This window comes from Taudactylus pleione, unplaced genomic scaffold (genome assembly GCF_031769625.1).
Source record: "Taudactylus pleione unplaced genomic scaffold, aTauple2 ptg000156l, whole genome shotgun sequence".
NCBI lineage: Eukaryota > Metazoa > Chordata > Amphibia > Anura > Myobatrachidae > Taudactylus > Taudactylus pleione.
The window spans coordinates 7,921,341-7,940,989 of NW_028284558.1; the positions used below are offsets into that span (position 1 = coordinate 7,921,341).

General features: G+C 46.2%; 1 protein-coding gene across 1 annotated transcript in view; it reads right to left on the reverse strand.

Moving 5' to 3' along the window:
- Positions 1 to 19,649, reverse strand: part of LOC148521625 (sodium channel protein type 2 subunit alpha-like) — a 250,848-nt gene that overhangs the window by 52,679 nt on the left and 178,520 nt on the right. The window lies entirely within an intron of this gene.

Sequence of the window (19,649 nt, forward strand, 5' to 3'; positions counted from 1 at the left end):
CAAGCTTAATACAAAGTACATTTAAATGCAGACATCTGTGTGCTGCACATGTGCAGCCTTCCATCTGAGAGTCCGTGCCTCCCAGCCATAGCCTTATTGACAGGCTGCGTTGTTCCCGGAATGGAGGCGTGTCGCCCCTGTTTTCTGGGAGCAACGAGGCCATGATCTGCAGGGGTGTTCCTGGGCAGCGTTCCTGGAAACGGGGGCGTGTTGCGCCCATTTCTCGGTAGGGACGAGGCCAGTGTCTGCGTCGGTGGATGCAGATTTTTTGTCCTCGCAAGCTGCCGGGACCCGGTCAGCCTGGCCAAAGGGGCAACCATCGCAACCGTGGGTCACGATGGTTGCGATAGCGATCCCAGGCAGTGACCTCGGTCGCAGTGCTGGGATCACAGATGCAGCAAGGAGGTGTCGGTTTCCCAAAGACACATCCTGCTACATTTGCATGGTGTGCGGCTCTGCAATTCTGTCTATCTCTGAATCAGGCTCACAGTCCAAGATGGCGGAACGGTCCTCCAGATTTGGCACTCTCTTGCCTAAAGTTGGACAATTGAGAGGTATGTTTTTCGTAGTTATAGCAGCATTTGCTACAGCTGTCTCTAGTCTATAGATAGCCATTATTTTAGAAACAGAACTACGGTAGCAGTTACTAAACTGCAGTTTTCATTTTCCATGCAATCGGATATGTGGTTCCCAAACTAGGCAATCCATCAAAGTCACAACAGAACAAAGACTACATTATTTCTACCGCTAGATCTTGTAATGCAATGGCAGTTTTAAGACCTGGCAAGCTTAGAAATATTACAACTTATTAAGCAGTGGGGACAGCAGTGGTGTAACTAGGGCAGGGCCGCCAGGGCTCGTGCCCTGGGAGCTGTGTGAGGGGCGCCGCCGGCCACAGTACAGGCCCGTCCTAGTTTAGCCAGTGTAGACTGACTCTCATTGGCTGCCTTCCCCACTGCCTGCCAGAGCCAAGCTGGAGCTCACTCATGAGTTCCGCCTTCCGGCTCCTGCAGTGGGTGATGGGGGAGACATCATAGGACCAAGCAGGAGGACGGAGACGGAGGAGCAGACTGCTGCAGGCACAGCAGGTGCGGGGATTCAGGTAAGTCTGTTTTTCTGTTTTGTGTGTGTATGTCTATGTGTGATCACTACTGGGGGCCTGCATAATGGGGACCACAACTGGGGGGCACTGTGCAAGGGGGCCTGCATAAGGGGGAACCACTCCTGGGGGGGCACTGTGTAAGGAGTACTAATGGGGGCCTGCATAAGGGGGATCTCTACTGGGGGCACTGGGTACTAATGGGGGCCTAGATAAGGGAGACCACTGCTGGGGGGCACTGTGTAAGGGGCACTAATGGGGGTCTGCATAAGGGGGACCACTACTGGGGGCACTGTATGAGGGGCACTAATGGGGGCCTGCATAAGGGGGACCACTACTGGGGGCACTGCATAGGGTGGACTGTATAAGGGGCACTGCATTAAGCGCATATGGAATGTTCCCAAAGTGCCGAGAAAGGCCCCAATTTTCAGTGAACATGCCTCTTGTGGCATGTGGCCACGCCCCCATTTTTTTGGCGCCCGCACATTAGAGGGGGGGGGGGATTTCTGGTTCCTTTTTTCAACTTGCCCTGGGCTCTAAATACCCCAGTTACACCACTGGGGGACAAAAATACCAGTAGCACTGTCATAGTGGAAATCAGTTTCAGCCAGGTCAGCTCAGGGCTGGAGCTTCCAAGGTCAGAAGAGGGGCTGATTGAGCATGTGCAGATTTTGTAGTGGACAAACTCTACAGATGTAGGTGTCTGTTTGTCAGGTATTTTCACTGGAAAAAGGGATTATCACTGTTTTGGACAATGGGCCTGATTCACGTTGGATTGCAACTGCAACAGCGTATGCAGATGGCCAATTGTTGCGTACTGAGCATGTATATGCATCGTAGTGAGCGAATTACTCACTGCGATCGGGACTGCGACTACGGGACTACAAAGACCCATCACAGAGTGATTGACAGGAAATACTGTTTGGGGGTGGTGACGAGTGGCTCTGATGTAATTTGATGTTACCGATGTTTTGACTGGATTGCAAGTTGGGATTGCAATGCTTGAGCAATTTATCAAACTACAATACACTGCTTATAATGGATTTTTTTATAATAACAAATTCAAATCATCCAAAAACACCCTCCTCTTCCTATGCTGTCCAGCTGCATCGAACACTCCTCCCTCTTCTGGATATATATCCGAGACCCAATAGGGATGTGGGTGAGACTTTGGATCACAGATTAAATCAGGGGCAGTGCAGACACAAATAACCTTTCACCTGATGTCCTGTAACATAGGTGAATTGAGGAGGGGGGGGCACGTGGATTTTTTTTTCTGTTATTGCAGCTGCACGGCTGCCACTAACTACTATGATTGGTGTACATGCCTGCCGGTGCCATACAGTAGTTTTTTTTATTAAAGACCTGGCACGCGTGACATCATGATGTCATGCCGCGCCACTGGCGAGGAGCCATGTGAACTGGCTGGGGACACAGAAGGGGGCTGCTGAGGATGGACACACAGAAGGGGGGCTGCTGGAGCTGTGGAGTCAGAAGGGGGCTGCAGGGGACACAGAAAGGGGGTTTCTTGGGATGGAGACTCAGAAGGGGGGCTGTTAGAGCTGGGAATACAGAAGGGAGGCTGCTGGGATGGAGACACAGAAAGAGGACTAGCTGGAGACACAGAAGGGGGCTGCTGGGGACACAGAAGGGGGGCTGGCTGGGGACACAGAAGGGTGCTGCTGGGGACGAGGACACAGAAGGGGGGCTGACTGGAGACACAGAAGGGTGAGCTGGCTGAGGACACAGAAGGGGGACTTGCTGCAGACACAGAAGGGGGATGGCTGGAGACACAGAAGGGGGCTGGCTGGAGAAACAGATGGGAGCTGGCTGGGAACACAGAAGGAAGGCTGGTGACACAGAAGGGGGACTAGCTGGAGAGACAGAAGGGGGGCTGGCTGGGTGCATTGAAGGGGGACTGGCTGTTGACACAGAAGGGGCTGCTGGGGATGGGGACAGTTAAGGGTGGTTGGCTGGGGGCAGAAGGGGTGCTGGCTGGAGAGGAAGAAAGGGATTGGCTGGAGGGACAGAAGAGGGCTGCAGGGGCTGGGGATACAGAAGGGGGCTTGACTGGGGACACAGAAGGGGGGCTGGCTGGGGACATAGAAGACAGGGTTGGCTGGGGACACAGAAGGGGGCTGGCTGGAACTGGAGAGAAACTGCAGGGCTGGAGTTGCAGAATCACGGTCGGGTTGCCCTGCATTTGTTACACTTATAACAAAAAACGGAGCAACCGAGCAGCTCTGATTCCCTTAGCTCACCTCTTCCTCAGCAGTGTCAGGGTACTGTGGGTGCTACTGCAGGAGCATTAATTTGAAGGTAAGCAGTTTGATGGAGCTGCCCATGGAGAGGAACACTGTGATGTGTGTAATGGAGGAGTACTGTGATGTGGTGAATATTGAAGGGGGGAAGTATATTTGAGGTGAATATTGAAGAAAGGGTTGGGGTGCTGTGATGTGATGAATATTGAAGGAAGATTAGGGGGGTGCTGTGATATGATGAAGGGAGGAAAGTGCATTGAAGTAGGAGAGTGCTGTGAGAGGAGAACATTGAATAGGGTAAGGGGTGCTGGCCCAGACCTGCCTACAAACTCTTTTGCCTTGTAACCCACAACATCTTCCCCACAGACACTCACCGTATCACCTACCAGACTTGTCCATGCACACTCACCCTGTCACCTACCAGACCTGCCATCGCACACTCACCATGTCACCTATCAGACCTGTCCCCACATACTCACCCTGTCATCCACCAGACCTGTACCCAAAGACACACTCACCCTGCTGAACCCCAGACCTGTTCCACCCATGGCTTCTGCTACTGACAAGTCAGGTAGTCTGTGAGCGTCACAAGGCGCTGCCGCATCTTGTTGGACAACGGTGCTCTTGGCGATTCTCTTAGCCTGTTGCCGGGAGACGCCACGCTGTCAACTCATGAAGTCCTCCCATCCGGCTGTACGTCATCCCTGCCAGGACTGGATTGGTTCTTCCTCCTTTTTCCTGTCCTGCTGGTGTGTTGCTTGGATGCCGGCGATAGCGTCTTACACGTGTTTCCGGTTCCATAGAGTTGGTATCTCTCATTGTGATCATTAGCGTCTCCAGTCCTGAGTCTGTTGTGTCTCCAGCTTTCCAAGTGCCAAGTCATATTCCGGCGGCACAGTGCGCACTGCTGTGTCTGAAGGTCTAAAGCCTTACACCGGAACTACCTCCGCAGTGTGTACACATCATCTCCCAGTTGCCGCATCACTTCCCGGTGGCATTAACTTCACTGCAGCATCTGAGGTTCCAGCATAACATTGCGGCTATCTCTGCTGCAGAGTGCCTCCAGAATTCCAAGTGCAGTGTCATATTCCGGCGGCATAGTGCGCACTGCTGCGTCCGAGGGTCTCCAGCTTTACACCGCAACTACCTCCACAGTGTGTATACACATCATCTCCCAGTTGCTGCATAACCATCTCGGCGGCATTTACCACAGTGCAGCGTCTGAGTGGACTAAGCCTAAGCATCACGGCAATCTATGCTGCTCTGTGTCTTCAGTCATCACACTTGCCGAACTATCCCGGCGGCATTTACCACAGTGCAGCATCTGAGTGGGCTTTATTTGACATCAAGGTTATCTCCGCTGTTCTGCATCTCGGAACAACTCCAGCCGTTCAGGCTGCTCCGTGACCATCAGGTCACCATCTTTGCCAAGTATCTCCAGCCCTCAAGGCTTTTCCGTGACCATCAGTTCACCACCTTTGCCAAGTATCTCCAGCCCTCAAGGCTGTACAGGAACCATCAAGTCACCGTCTTTGCCAAGTATCTCCAGGCATGGGTTACAACTGCAGTATCCTTCGGTTGATCCCATCGCGATAATAATCCTCAAAACTATTGCCTCATTCTGAAGAGAATCTTTTTGGGATTCATAACAGTGAGGGGGCTGTAGCGTATTATTATTTTATTGCGAGGGGCAATATGTTTGATTTTTTTTCCTTGTGGGAGTCAATGTCTGTGGTTTTTAATATTAAAAATAGTAAAAGTATTAATTATGGATATTGGCCCTCATTCAGACCCACTCGCGAGCGGCTGTCCGCTCGCAAGTGGGTCGATGGTCCCCACTGGGCATGCGCACGACGGAGGGAGCTCCGTCGTGCGCATGCGCGAGACCCAACGAGCGAAGGACTTTCCTTCGCTTGGAGTGTCTCATCAAAGGGGGCGTGCTGTCGATGGTGACTGACAGCACGCCCCCTTTGGTGGGCGTGCCGGGGGCGTGCCTGCCAGACGTAGGCGTTCCCAAGGGAACGCCTACCGTCTGAAGCCGGCCCCACTGACAGCACTAGTGATGTCAGTGGGAGTGATTTTGGCTCTGATAGAGCCAAAATCACTCCTGGCCTTGCGGTTGAAAAACCCAACCACAGGCTTTTGCTCGCAGTTTCGATGGTCGCGATGGTCAAGACCATCGCGACCATCATCCTGCACGCTCGTATATGCTGTGGGTGGTGACCCACAGCTATACGAGCGTCCAGGAGGACGCTCCATATTAATGGAGGTGGGCCCTGATTCAGAGCGAGCGCTCTGGTCAGAGCGTCCGGCTCTGAATCAGGGCCATAGTTGGAAGGGGGTACTCAAAAATGTCTTACACAGGGTGCTAATGAGTGTGGAGTGCTATGAGGTGGACATTGGATGGCCGAGGGGGTGCTGTTAGGTGGTTGTTAAAGGAGCTGGGGGATGCTGCGTTGTTGGGAGGGTAGTGTTATGAGGTGGCAGTGAAGGGGGGAGTGCTTTGTGGTGGACAATGAAAGGGACAGTGAGTGCTGTGAGGGAGTCAGTGAATGCTCTAAGGTGGACAGTGGGTGTTGTTAGGGGGGCAGTGAGATAGTCAATGAGTGAGCTGTGAGGGCGTCAGTGTGTGCTGCAAGGGGTTCAGTGTTATATGGAAGGAACTGGCAGTGAGAGCTTTGAGGGGTTAATAAGAGGCAGCTATAAAGGGGGCAATCAGGGATATATGCAGGCAGGACTAGATGAGACAGCTGTAAAGGGGTCATTCAGGGAGATATGCAAGGGCAATGAGACAACAATGGAGGGGGCAGTCAAAGCGATATGGAGGGAGGGGGCAATGAGACAGCTATGGAGGGGGCAGTAATATAGATATGGGCAGGGAGAGGGCAATGAGAGAGATCCATGCATTCTAATGCTTTATGTTGGCTGGCAGTTGCAGATTCAGGGGGAGGAATCTAAATTATTTGACACTTTTAAATGCAGTTATTTATTCTCTCTCTCTTTTCCAGACAGGGACTGGCTGATTCACCCTCCACCACTTACAGCCCAGCGGGAGCTTATCCTTATCTTGTCCATACCGGTATTTCTTGCATCAACTCCACTACCAGCAGACTGGACCTGTGCCACACGGGACTATTCTAGTGCAAAAGCTTTGCCAGCGTTGCCATAAGGACCCCATAATTCTTGGACACTGGATCTGGCAATTATAAACTCATGCTGGATACAATCCTATATTAACATCGAAAGACTGCTCTGATTATGGACTCACATATTGATATATGCTCCTAATTAGCTACACTGCTCGGGACTGATTATTCATTCATGTGGATTGGGTGATTTTTACCCATACTATTGTGCTAATATAGTTTTATCTATATACATATATGTGTATTTTATTACCGTTATTATGTGCTCATGAATTCTTTGAGATTACATTTTTTATTAACTGTGATTTATGTATACAGTTGTTATTGTAGAACGCTGTTTCTATTTATCTATTCCAGACAGGTCTGAAACTTTCCAATATTTAGACAACTACCAACGGAGCTTAGAACACCAGCTGGCAGGTAGGACATACGTACATTGTCATGGCCTTGGTCGTTGTATATACTGCATGCCCTCAGCGTGATGAAAACAAGGATGTGGCTTGTGGGTATGGAATTCCCTGTTCTGCCACAGCCTTTGCTACGATGCCACACCCACTTTTCCAGGAACTTGCGCAAAGCCTATATTCTGTGTGCGACTGCAGGTGTATCTGCATGCGAAATGCTACGTTACAGTATCAGAGGCTGAGACACTTTAATGTAGCATTTCGCATGCAGATACACCCGCAGTTGCACACAGAACATAGGCATGCCGCATATCATTTTAATCAGCAGAAGCTGCTGTGCAAATAAAACACATGTGAAGGTAAAAAGTTGCATGAAAAGACGCTCGGTGCTACCGAGTCATGCCACGGCTTGGCTTGACTAAACAGGATGTAACATGCAAGGAGGCTAGATGTATGAGGACATATCCGTAATAACAGAGATCAGAGATCAATAAGTCTGAGGGGTCTTTGCTTTTGCTGATTTGGCCTCTGTATGTAGACATCACTGTTGTGTTCCAGGCTCCTCACTCACAGACACAATACTGACACAGCTCTAACGTGCAGCAGATGCAGTCACTAATGCCTATAATTATGATGATATGTAACTTTGAAACCTGCTCCATGGACACAGAGCATACACTCTGTAAATACTCCCGATTCATACTTTCACTTAAGGCAACTATGTATCCACATAGATAAATATCAAAACATCCCCCCTCCCCTGCAACAGCACACATCCCAGATGAAGCCTGACATGATAGGCTGGGCGAAACGCGTTGGTTTTCGCCCCCTCAGTGAATCTGCATGTGGTACTCAAGATCAGAGCCTCAACTAACAGCTCTGTATCCCACTCCACCGGCAAGAGTTCTGTCAGAGGTGGATGCAGCTGTGACCAGGTACTATCACACCAGTCAACACTTCCAACCCAGAGCCCTGTGGCGGGGATCAGCGGGGAGTGCTTATACCACCCCACAGCACCCACAGATTCCCCACAGAATTTACACACAGCGATCAGTGCACTGGATCCCTCTTCAAACATCAACTACGGGGAATCCAGAGACAGCCAGCTACATGTAAAAGTAGGAGCTGCGCACATCAGCATCCATGTCACCAGCTGCAGCAAGTCTGACTGCACATTACTAGGAACATTCATTAGATTCATCCCCACAGTCACATTAAACTGAACTTAGCTATAAGGGTCTAGGCATGTCTGTCTTAGTACTACACCCCCACTATTATTATGAGACACAGGGCCTAGCTCAGCAAGGATCGCAATTGCGATCGCAGCTGCATAATTGCGTGCAATGCAGCTGCGAAAATATGCTAATGTCTGCCACCGCTCAGCCAGCATAGAGATGCCCACTACTGCTTTCTCACATCTGTAATACCTCACAGATCTGCATATACAATACATGGTTAACATCGGAGAACATCAGTCCATCACGCACAATTACAGCAGGTCTGACCTGTCTCAGAAATCTCGTCGTATGCAGTGAGTGCTCAAGCTGCATAGACAATTGCAGTGGCTAATTTATGCACGCCCGTGCAACGGCGATCAAACGGACAGGCACACCTGCGTTTCGGCAATCACTCCCCCGTCATCACCACCAAACGCTCACAGCCTGTCACTCACTCTGCGATGGATTACTGTCTGCGTAACTGCAGTGCGATCGTGACACATGTGCAATGCTGTCCATATGCAGTACGTAACAATCTGCCAATCTGCATACGCGGTTGCAATTGCGATCCATGCTGAATCAGGCCCACAGTACATTATTTATTCCTTATGGTGAAGTACTTTATTTTAGCCATAAGCAAAAATAGTTAAGATTTTTTATATGATTATGGGTCATGTGTAAGCATATTATTTATATTTAAAAGATACAGTTTAAACTTTAGGGAACCTTGTTTTGAAATTCAAGATTTATGTTTACTAGCTAAAGTACCCAGCATTTTGCTAAGTTTAAATCTTCAAGTTATTAAGTTAGGCATCCCAGACCAATTGCCACCCATCTGTGACGTTTTCATCCAAATCCATCCAATGGAAGGCCCAGATGCTCCCCGGGTCAAAGTTCTGCCCAGCGTACACCAACAGTAGGTCCGACTGGTAACTAATCTTCAAATTATTAAGTTATTCATCCCAGACCAATTGCCAGGCATCTCAGACCAATTGCGTCCCCTCTGAGAAGTTTTCATCCAAATCCATCCAGTGGAAGGCTCACAACAGGCTCCCCGGGACAAAGTTCTGCCCAGTGTACACCAACATGAGGTCCGACCGGGACCTAATCTTCAAGTTGTTAAGTTAGGTATCCCAGACCAATTGCCAGGAATCCCAGACCAATTGCTACCCCATTGTGAAGTTCTCATCCAAATACATCCAGTGGAAGGCCCAGAACAGGCTCAATCGGTCTACGTTCTGCCCAGCATACACCAAAGGGAGGTCCAACCAGGACCCTAACCCCCTTAAAACCTGGTCAGGATCCAAATGAACCATCTCGCATTGGTTTCACCTCAATCGGTGCAGAGGTGTCCGAATGCATAACTGGACAGACAAACAAACAGACAAATGGATCTTTTGTCAAAATAATATATCTTTCTGTCAGCAAGTACATACTGTTTATATAGTCCTTGATAAATTGATTAGTTGGGTATTTAAGAACATTATGGGCCATATTCAATTGGAGGCCAGGTTTAGCGAGGTAAAAAAATCTTACACTACTTGCGCCCAATTGTGGAATGCGAGCTCGTGATACACGCTGTATTCAATTTAAAAAAATTGCATGCAGAGTTTTCAGCATTGAAAACCCAGCGGTGCAAGAAAAAAACAAAACCCTATTTATCGGTCCGTTGGTTTCCGATAGACTCCATGGCTCCCGGTCAACTCCCCATCATCTTTGCACTGGGGAGGGTGCTGCTATCAGTCGAGGGGGCTGCTGAGAGGCCAGGGGGCTGCTTGAAAGGGAGGTGGCTGCTGGGAGATGTAGTTCTCCCTGCAGCTGCATCCGAAGGAACAGTTCAGCAGTGATGTGCGGTCAGGTGAGGCAGAGCCTGTCCTGTCATACTTAGGTATACTCCATAGTTTTTACTATAAAAGTATTAGAAAAATGTAAAGAAATTATTAGAAATATGTTCTTTGTATTTTTATAGTCAAAACTCTGGAGTAACAAGTGTATGGCAGGAAGGGCACTGCCTCCCCTGTCTACCTTTTCCGCACATCCCTGATCAAAACACACCAAATTTCCAGCACTATATACTACTGCACCTTTGTAAAATGTCCACATGAACCCTCGGGTTCATATATGTATCTGTAAATCTGACTCTGATATTTGCCAGTTACCTCACAGCACGTCACTGGGGTTCAGACATGCACGGGAATCACACAGACACTCACATACAGTACACACACCATCACTTACACACACTCACATACTACACACACTCACACAACATACTTACACACAGGATACCAGGTCCCGACGCTGGAGGGAGAAGACACCACTTCGGAAGGTGAGTAATTACTGACTAATTAAGATAATTGAAGCTTCCAATTGCTTAATTAGTCATTAGGAGGGGTGCTGCCAGGGTATCAGTGCATTTCACAACCATTTTTCCTAAAAATGCGGTTATTAGGAAAATTTAGTCATGCTCTGGAGGTGTACAAAAAAAATCTCCCAATGCTCAAAAACGGAAACCCCCCGCACCTAATTGAATAACAAATATCCTGTACCTGCAGGAAAAATCCTGCAAGTGGGATTTTTGCTATTTTTGCACCTAATTGAATACCGTATATACTCGAGTATAAGCCGAGTTTTTCAGCACATTTTTTGTGCTGAAAAAGCACCCCCTCGGCTTATACTCGAGTCATGCCCGCATGGTACGCTGCTGAGTAGCGTACCATGCGGGCCGCGGTGCAGACTGTGTCACTGTGACACAGCTGCACCGCGTGTGTAGCGCTGACCGGACGGAGTTCGGTCAGCGCTACACACTGCTAAACACACAGCCGCCGGAGCCGGCAGCTATGTGTTTAGTGTAATCAGCAGCCGCTGAGAGTCTGTCAGACTCTCAGCGGCTACTGCTGCTCCCACTGCGGGAGCCATCTTCCGGCTCCCGCAGTGGGTAATGGGAGAGACGTCGTCATGACGACGTCTCTCCCATTATGCAAAGCGGCGGAGGAGCCTGTAGCAGCGTCGGGACCAGGAGCGGGGTTACAGGTAAGTGTTTTTTTTTTTTTACATTGCTTTCTACTGGGGGGGTTACTACCGGGGGGTACTACCAGGGGGGGATATCGCTACTGGGGGCACTACCAGAGGGGGGGGGATTAATAATGGGGGAACTACCAGGGGGGGGATGTTGCTACTGGGGGCACTACCAGGGGGGGTTAATACTGGGGGCACTACCAGGTGGGGATATTGCTACTGGGAGCACTACCAGGGGAGGATTAATATTGGGGGCACTACCAGGGGGGATGTTGCTACTGGGGGCACTACCAGGGGGGGGATTAATACTGGGGGCACTACCAGGGGGGGGATTAATACTGGGGGCACTACCAGGGGGGGATATTGCTACTGGGGGCACTACCGGGGGGGGTATTAATACTGGGGGCACTACCAGGGGGGGATATTGCTACTGGGGGCACTACCAGGGGGGGTATTACTACTGGGAACACTACCAGGGGGGGTATTACTACTGGGGGCACTACCAGGGGGGGATATTACTACTGGGGGCACTACCAGGGGGGATTACTACTGGGGACAGTACCAGAGGGGGGATTACTACCAGTAGCTGCTGAATTTCCCACCCTAGGCTTATACTCGAGTCAATAAGTTTTCCCAGTTTTTTGTGGTAAAATTAGGTACCTCGGCTTATATTCGGGTCAACTTATACTCGAGTATATACGGTACCCTCATATGATGAAAACTTTTTGAAAACTTTGGTTAAGTGAAAGTGTTAATTTGTTATTAAATAAACTTTTGGTAGTACTATATTGTTAGTGAAATTAATGTATATATATATATATATATATATATTGTATATATTTTACTTATAAAACTGCATATTGATTAAAGTAAGTTGATTAAAATATTTTTTTTTTATGAGATCTGATACTGCTGTTTGCTCTCACAAATTGGGTTGGAGACAGTCTATGGGAAACCTTATGCAAATGATCATCAACAAATGACTAAGAGATGCATTACTGAATATTCCAAATTTTTTTTTTTGGGGTACTGCATACCCCAAAGGAAGTCATACTGTCCACATTGGTGGAGTAGAACAAAACATGTGGGGATTCCGTTTGGTTCAGACTGATGACAACAAATCCCGTTATCCAAACTTTGGTGTCTTATCAGATAAGCCTTATTGTTTTTTATACTGTACTGGCTGGAGTACCCGGCGTTTCCCAGGATTTTAAGAATGTTTGTTTACACATCATCCTCCAACCAACCTCTCCTTAGGCAGGCCTCACGAAAAGTGTGACAAGCTTCCCCATCAACAGTCCTAAGGTCTTCGAAGGAAGTAGGACCTGTAAAGGTGTAAAGCAAACTTCATAGATAGAAGCATTCAAAATTTGTAGGATGCACAGTGTAAACACGGCCAAGAGCTTCTGTTGCTCTGATACCAGGATGACCATCTACAGCGATTCCCTGTTTTCTGCGCTGAAAAGCTTTGGGAGAAGCATTCCATGTGTAATATTTTGGCAGCTCACTGTACAGCAGGATCCTTGCAAAGTCATCATTTTGACACAGTTGGAAGAAAGAAGTAAATGTTGTTGCGTAATTTGGTATAGTCAGAGAACTGAGAATGCTGGAAAAGCCTGCTAAAGCTTTCTTCGATAATAAACATTAAGATCATGACAAAACATGACAACACAAAACGCTTGATCTGAGGCCCTACCCATATGCTGTGAGACCCCACAATGAGCGTCCAGCAAAAAGTGTGGTTTTAAATTAATTAAAAATTAACAGTAATTAATTTCGATTTAAATTTTTTTAGTTGCCTCTGCCGTGTTTTAATACACTCGTATGTACAATGTCACGATCTTCGCTTGTAAACTGTGGATTTGTATAGAAAGACAGAAGTACAGAAGGACAACTTTTCGCTTTGATATAGTAGAGAAGATAGAAAAGAAAAAATAGTAGATAAGCTAAATCCTTTTGTAATTCCGTACCTGACCTGTAGAGGGCGAATGCTATGCAAAAATTGTGTTTTTTAATTAATTAAAAAGTAACAGTAATTAATTTTGATTTAGTAGAGAAGATAGAAAAGAAAAAATAGTAGATAAGCTAAATCCTTTTGTGATTCCGTACCTGACCTGTAGAGGGCGGATGCTATGCAAAAATTGTGGCTTTTCATTCATTAAAAATTAACAGTAATTAAATTCGATTTAAAAAATTTTTGGTTGCCTCCGCCGTGTTTTACTACGCTCGTATGTAAAATTTCACGATCGTGGATTGTAAACTGTGGATTTGTATAGAAAGACAGATGGACAAATTTTCGCTTTTATATAGTAGGTGTTGTACATTTTTAAATGGCATGATCATTTTATTAAACATACGTAATTAGAGATGTGCTATGATGTTTCCTTTTACCCTTCTTCTTCAGAGCATTGAAGATATTTCTGGAGGAAGTGGGAGGAACATGTGAACCCTAAAAAATTCTGATACAGATAAGCTCTATATAATATATTTTTAGCTACAGGACTAACTGGTTTATCACCTTATTATATATTCTGTTCACATTATATATACCAATAGATAGAATGTACAGATTATGTAAGAATCCTGTTTTGAGAAAGTTTGCCATATGTTAAGAACAACAGGGTCAGAGGTCTGTGTATTTTGTGAAACATGAAAGACACAGGGCCTGATACTGAGGTGGACACTAATCCCATTGCTGCTGCGAATCCTTAGGCAGTGGTTCTGCAAAATGATGCTAATGTTGTAGGTGTAGGGATTTGTACAAAGACGACCACCGACTGTGTCTCTGTGGGCTTGTTTTGTTCAGTACGTCCTCAGCTTTTGTTGGGAGTTAGCACTGAATGTGTGAAACAAAACGTTTTCACCGTAAAAATTCTTTCTTCTCGGAGACGGTGTACTAACAACCCTGATGTTTTTTGTTAAATTTGTGGCAAATATAGTGTTGCAAAAGAAAGAAAAAATATAACTATATTCATAAAACAAGCATATCAGGCTTATTTTGGATGTCACATAAGCCAGCAAGATTTGGGTGCCTCACAAAGCTTGTAAAACCTGCGTGGAATCACTCCGCAATTTAACTAAAGGTGATCGAAAAGGACTTAATTTCGGCATACCTATGATGTGATGTGAGCCAAAAGACCACTTGAGTGACTGCTATTTTTGTGCTGTAAATGTGAAGGGTATGAATCGATTTAAGAAACGCAAATGGGAATACCCAAGTATGAATTCTGCAAAACAACCGATACCACATAGCGCAGATTTACCTGTACCATAATTCAGTTCTTTGTGCGAAGTTGAATGTGATGATGTGGAAATGTTAATTTCATCCAGTGCAAGTGACAACACAGATGAAAGTGAGTTTGAAGAAAGTTCGTCTTCTTCAAATAAATTATCTCAAAAGGAACTAAACGATTTAATTTGTGACTTGAATTTATCGAAAAAAGGAGCTGAGCTTTTAGCATCCAGACTTCAAGAAAAGCACTGTCTTGAGTCGGATGTTACTATACCGTCGTATCGAAATAGAGAGCAAGCCATACTGCCATTCTTTAGCCAAGATAACAATCTTGTGTATTGCAACAATATTCCGGAACTTCTCCAGATGATGGGCTTACCAGAATATCGAGCAGAAGACTGGCGGCTCTTTTGGATAGTTCTAAAAGGAGTTTGAAATGCATATTACTGCACAATGGGAATAAATTTGCATCGATTCCTATCGATCATTCAACAAAACTTAAAGAACAGTATGAATATATCAAGTTAGTCGTAGAAAAAATTGCTTATTCTCAGCATCAGTGATCTGTTTGTGTCGATTTAAAAATGGTAAACTTTGTTCTTGGGCAGCAAAATGGATATACTAAGTATCCTTGTCACATATGCTTATGGGATAGTCGTGCAAAACAAAAGCACTGGCAGCAAACCGTATGGCCTCCAAGATAAGTTATAACTATAGGAGAAGCCAACATCATTCATGTGCCCTTAATTCACAAGAAAAAAATCATACTGCCGCCTCTCCATAACAAACTGGGTCTAATGAAACAATTTGTAAAAGCATTGGACAAGTCAGGCGATTGTTTCACGTATATTTGTCAAAAATTTCCATCTCTTAGTATTGAAAAATTAAAGGCAGGAATTTTTGATGGCACACAGATACGGAAACTGGTGAAGGATCCAAATTTTACTACACCTATGACTGAACCCGAATCTGAAGCATGGCTGAGTTATGTGTCTGTCATTCAAAATTTTTAGGCAATCACAAGGCAGCCAACTATAATGAATTAGTCCACAATATGCTAAAATGTTTCGAGAAAGTAAGTGCCAACATGAATATTAAAGTAAATTTTTTGTACAGCCATTTAGATCACTTCCGGTCCAATCTAGGAGATTTAAGCGAAGAACAGGGTGAACGGTTCCACCAGGATATTCAGGTAATGGAAGAGAGATATCAAGGAAGGTGGGATCGTTACTGTTGAAGTCTGCAGAGGGACTGCCCGCAGCAAGAATACAAAAGAAAATCCTACAAACAACGGTTCTCATAGCTTCCTAACACTTATGTATGTAATTATCCTGTGTCTTTTTATAACATTTTTAAACAAATTTAATCAGAATAAAAAAAATATCTTTTTAACTATATTTAACATTGTTTAATTACATTTTTCATAAATATTAAAGACATATGCATATCTCAAAAACTAGAGCCAAATGAAAAATAAGCATGGCATATTCATGATCAGGAGCACAAAATTAATCGAAATCGACTCTTACATCCCTAGCAACAGATTGACTGTTCCCAGTGAATTATCATTAGTATCTATTATGACCTATGCGCCAATGCTGGCTGCAAGAGATCTGTCAGAAACAAGTGTCCCTTCACTGTATGTGTACTTTAGAATAACACAGAAGTCTAGCTGCATGTACATGATGTGTAGCTAGCAGTGGCGAAGCAGAGGTGGGGCCGCAGCGCAGTCCAAAATTCAAACAGGGGAGCCACACCAACTGCCATTTCAAATGCTGCCAAACATGGATGGCTGGGACTCACTGGCAGTTGGTGTGGTTCCCCTATTTAAATTTTGGACTGCGCTGCAGCCCCACCCCTGGAGCCTCCACTGGTAGCTAGACTTCCAATGGAAATCTCTTGGCGAAGGGGGAGAGTGTTAATTCACCTCTCCGGCGAATAGCACTCTCCTTCTTTTGGCTTCTGACCGGCGCTTGCAGTGCCTCAGTGCATGCACCATTTACAAACCTTCCAGTGGCAACTACGGCTAATTGAAAAAATAAAACTATATTGTTTTTTGAATGCACAATCCCTGGCTGTCGGAATTCACAATCCCTGGCTCAATTGTGTGCTCCTGCGAATGACATATGAGATTGTTTCATTGACCTGCTGCGGTCAATCAAACAATATCGTGTGTGCGGCAGTGCATTTTAATGAAGAACTGAGCGAGGTATCATTCTGTCGTTCATTAAATCATCTAGTGTGTACTGGCAATATGCAATGGCCCTGGACGAAGGGAAATCACCCGACCATCTGCACGATTGCTGGTCGTCCTAATGTGTACTCACCCTTCCTCCAACCTCTTAACTATCCTTCTTTTGTAGGGACAATCCCAAATAGCTGACCTCGAAAATGGTGGAGCTTCGGTGAAAATAAAGACAGTTTCATCTCAAACTGGGCATTTGGGGACAAATCAGAAGTGGGGTTTGGATAAATTGGTGCTGGGTTTATTGTGTTTCTATTTTGCAAAATGGAGAAATTGCTTCTGCTTAAAAGATCATTTAAAAAAATAAAATAACTCTAGGAAACTGCTGATTGTTCACTTTCTATTTCTGTTCTACATTTTCACATTTTTTTCAAAAACAGTATACACAACCTTATATAGGACAGTCATGTTATTGGTTTTTTTTTTATGTTGCAGCTGTAAAAACTAAAATTAGAATATACTTGGATAAGAATGTGTATTTAAAAAAAATATATAAAACTTTATCCCCAAATATGTGTTGGAATGAAGCATCTACTGTAATCTGAGCAGAAATGTAATCAGTCTTTTGCATTCAGCAGACTGGTGCAAAGTTTCGAGCAGGCTGAAACTACGGTATAATATAATATCAATTTGCAATAGTCTTAAGCCGCGTATCTACTTGCAGATATAAATGAGCGACTGAACGATAACGACATCATTATCGTTCAATCGCTCATTAATTGTGCATAAATCGAGCAGTTTAATGTCGGATGCGCGCTCACGTTGGTCGTTTCCGACATCAATCATCGCCTGAACATGCCGGTCAATCTGCCGATAACGACAGATTTGCCATGTTCAGGGATGAGGGAGGGTGCCTACACTGAACAACATATCGTTCAGTGTAGGGGATGAGGAACGACTGTACGATTACGATGTTGTAATCGTACTGCCGTTCCACTATCTACAAGTGGATACGTGGCTATAGAGGGTACAGTTCCAATATACCGTAAGCCTGGAATTATGCAGGGTCACCAGGGAAGCTGAGACATAGCTATTCCACTGAAGCACAAAGCCTTGTGGTAGGATATTGTATAATACTTACACATTTGTTATAAGCAAAAACATGAATGACTGGAAAGGAGGCTGGGTGAGAAGTGACTCACAACAAGTCACTTACTCACTGTATTGTGTAGCGGGGGGGGGATAGTGGTGGGCACTTGCACGGGCGGCTGCAGGCCTACAGCATACTGCGAAAAAAGGTATTGGGCGCTAGTCAAATAAAAGGTACATTTTAATACATATTCAGAATACAGAAAAATAATATATGTGATGCATAATTGAAATGAAAAATTTATTTATTATTTTTCTGTATTGTGAATATGTATTAAAATGTACCTTTTATTTGACTAGCGCCCAATACCTTTTTTCACATTGATTTTCTTGTTTGGGGATTCCAGTTTCCTATTGTAGAGGGCTGGCTGTCTATTAGGTCATAATTACACATCAATACTATAACCAAGCTTGGACTATTGTCATTTTATAGGTGTTAGCGCTTGGTTTCTTCTTTTTATTGTCTGCAGCATACTGGCAGGAGCGGCCGGAACCCCCCCTCTGGGCCTTTCACTGCAGGGGGGTAATGGCAGGTGGGCGTGCGGCCAGCATCAGATGCCGGGCGGGCCCCCCGAGTGTTCGGGCCTGAGACTCCAGTCCCGACAGTCCCCCCCTGATGACAGCCCTGGCCTGAGCTAACTGCACAGGGCTGGGGGAGGGGGGGAGATTGGAGCTGACTGCACAGGGCAGGGAGGAGATTGGAGCTTAGTGCACAGTGGGCTGGGGGGTATGGTTGGAGCTGACTGCACAGGGCTGTGGGGGTTTGGAGCTGACTGCACAGGGGGCTGGGGGGGGGAGGTTGGAGCTGACTGCAAAGGGCTGGGGGGGTTGCAGTTAACACAGGGCTGGGGTGACACGGGCTGGGATGACACGGGCTGGTGAATGATGCTGACGCACACTGTGGCTATGGGAATGGGGCTGAGAGACACACACTGGGGCCGGGGGAATGGGGCTGAGAGACAAACACTGGAGCTGAGAGATGCACACTGTGGTCAGGGAAATGGAGCTTAAAGACACACTGGGGCAGAGAGACACACACTGGGGTTGGGGCCTGGAGATAGAGAGCCATGGAGGCCTGGAGACGAAGAGACACAGAGAGCCTGGATAACCACAGATGGGCCTGGGGATGGAGACATTGGGCGGTCTGGAGTAACACAGGGGTGCGTGGAGAGACACAGAATTTTGATCAGAAAAGCTTCTGTTACTACAGTATATATTATTTGGTTATGATGATGACATGGGTTATATTTCTACCTAAACAGGCATCTTCCAGACATTGTTATCTCCTACATGAATAGTGAATACCGACTGAAGACGCTGCCCAGTGAGGCTCAAATTCCTCAGAGGTTTCCTGTTGCAGAGAAACCACCACATAGGTAAGAAAAGACTTTCAAACTGACTGGGGTCCCAAAAACCCGCCTAGGGGTGACACCAAGGTGACAGGAGTCGGGTGCTGCACTGTAGCATTAAATGCAGCACTCGGCTCCTGAAAGTGTGAGGGATTGGCACTGCACAGTGCTCACCTGTACTTCTTCCACACACCAGACCACTGGGGTTTGGGCTGCGAGGCCATTCCCCCTTCTCAAGTGACCACGCACCCTGTTCATGAGGCCATGCCCCCTTTTTGGTCAGCGCGCGGGCACAACATACCTCCCTGCACCTGGTGACACCATGGGGAAGGACAATATCTGACATGGTGCTAAAACTGGAACCACCCATTAGCAGATCTCTAGTTACGCCTATGGCCAGCTGTCCTGGCATTTTATTACAGATTTCAAATCATGCTTAGAAATGTATGTCTCAGATGTTTATGAACTGTCAAACATCAATGCTAGGCTCTAACACCAGTTTAAACTAAGGAAATACAACATATGGGACAGGAGAGTATATTGTGTAAGAAGTCAAATGTATGAAACCTATTTCCTATAAAAGTGCATT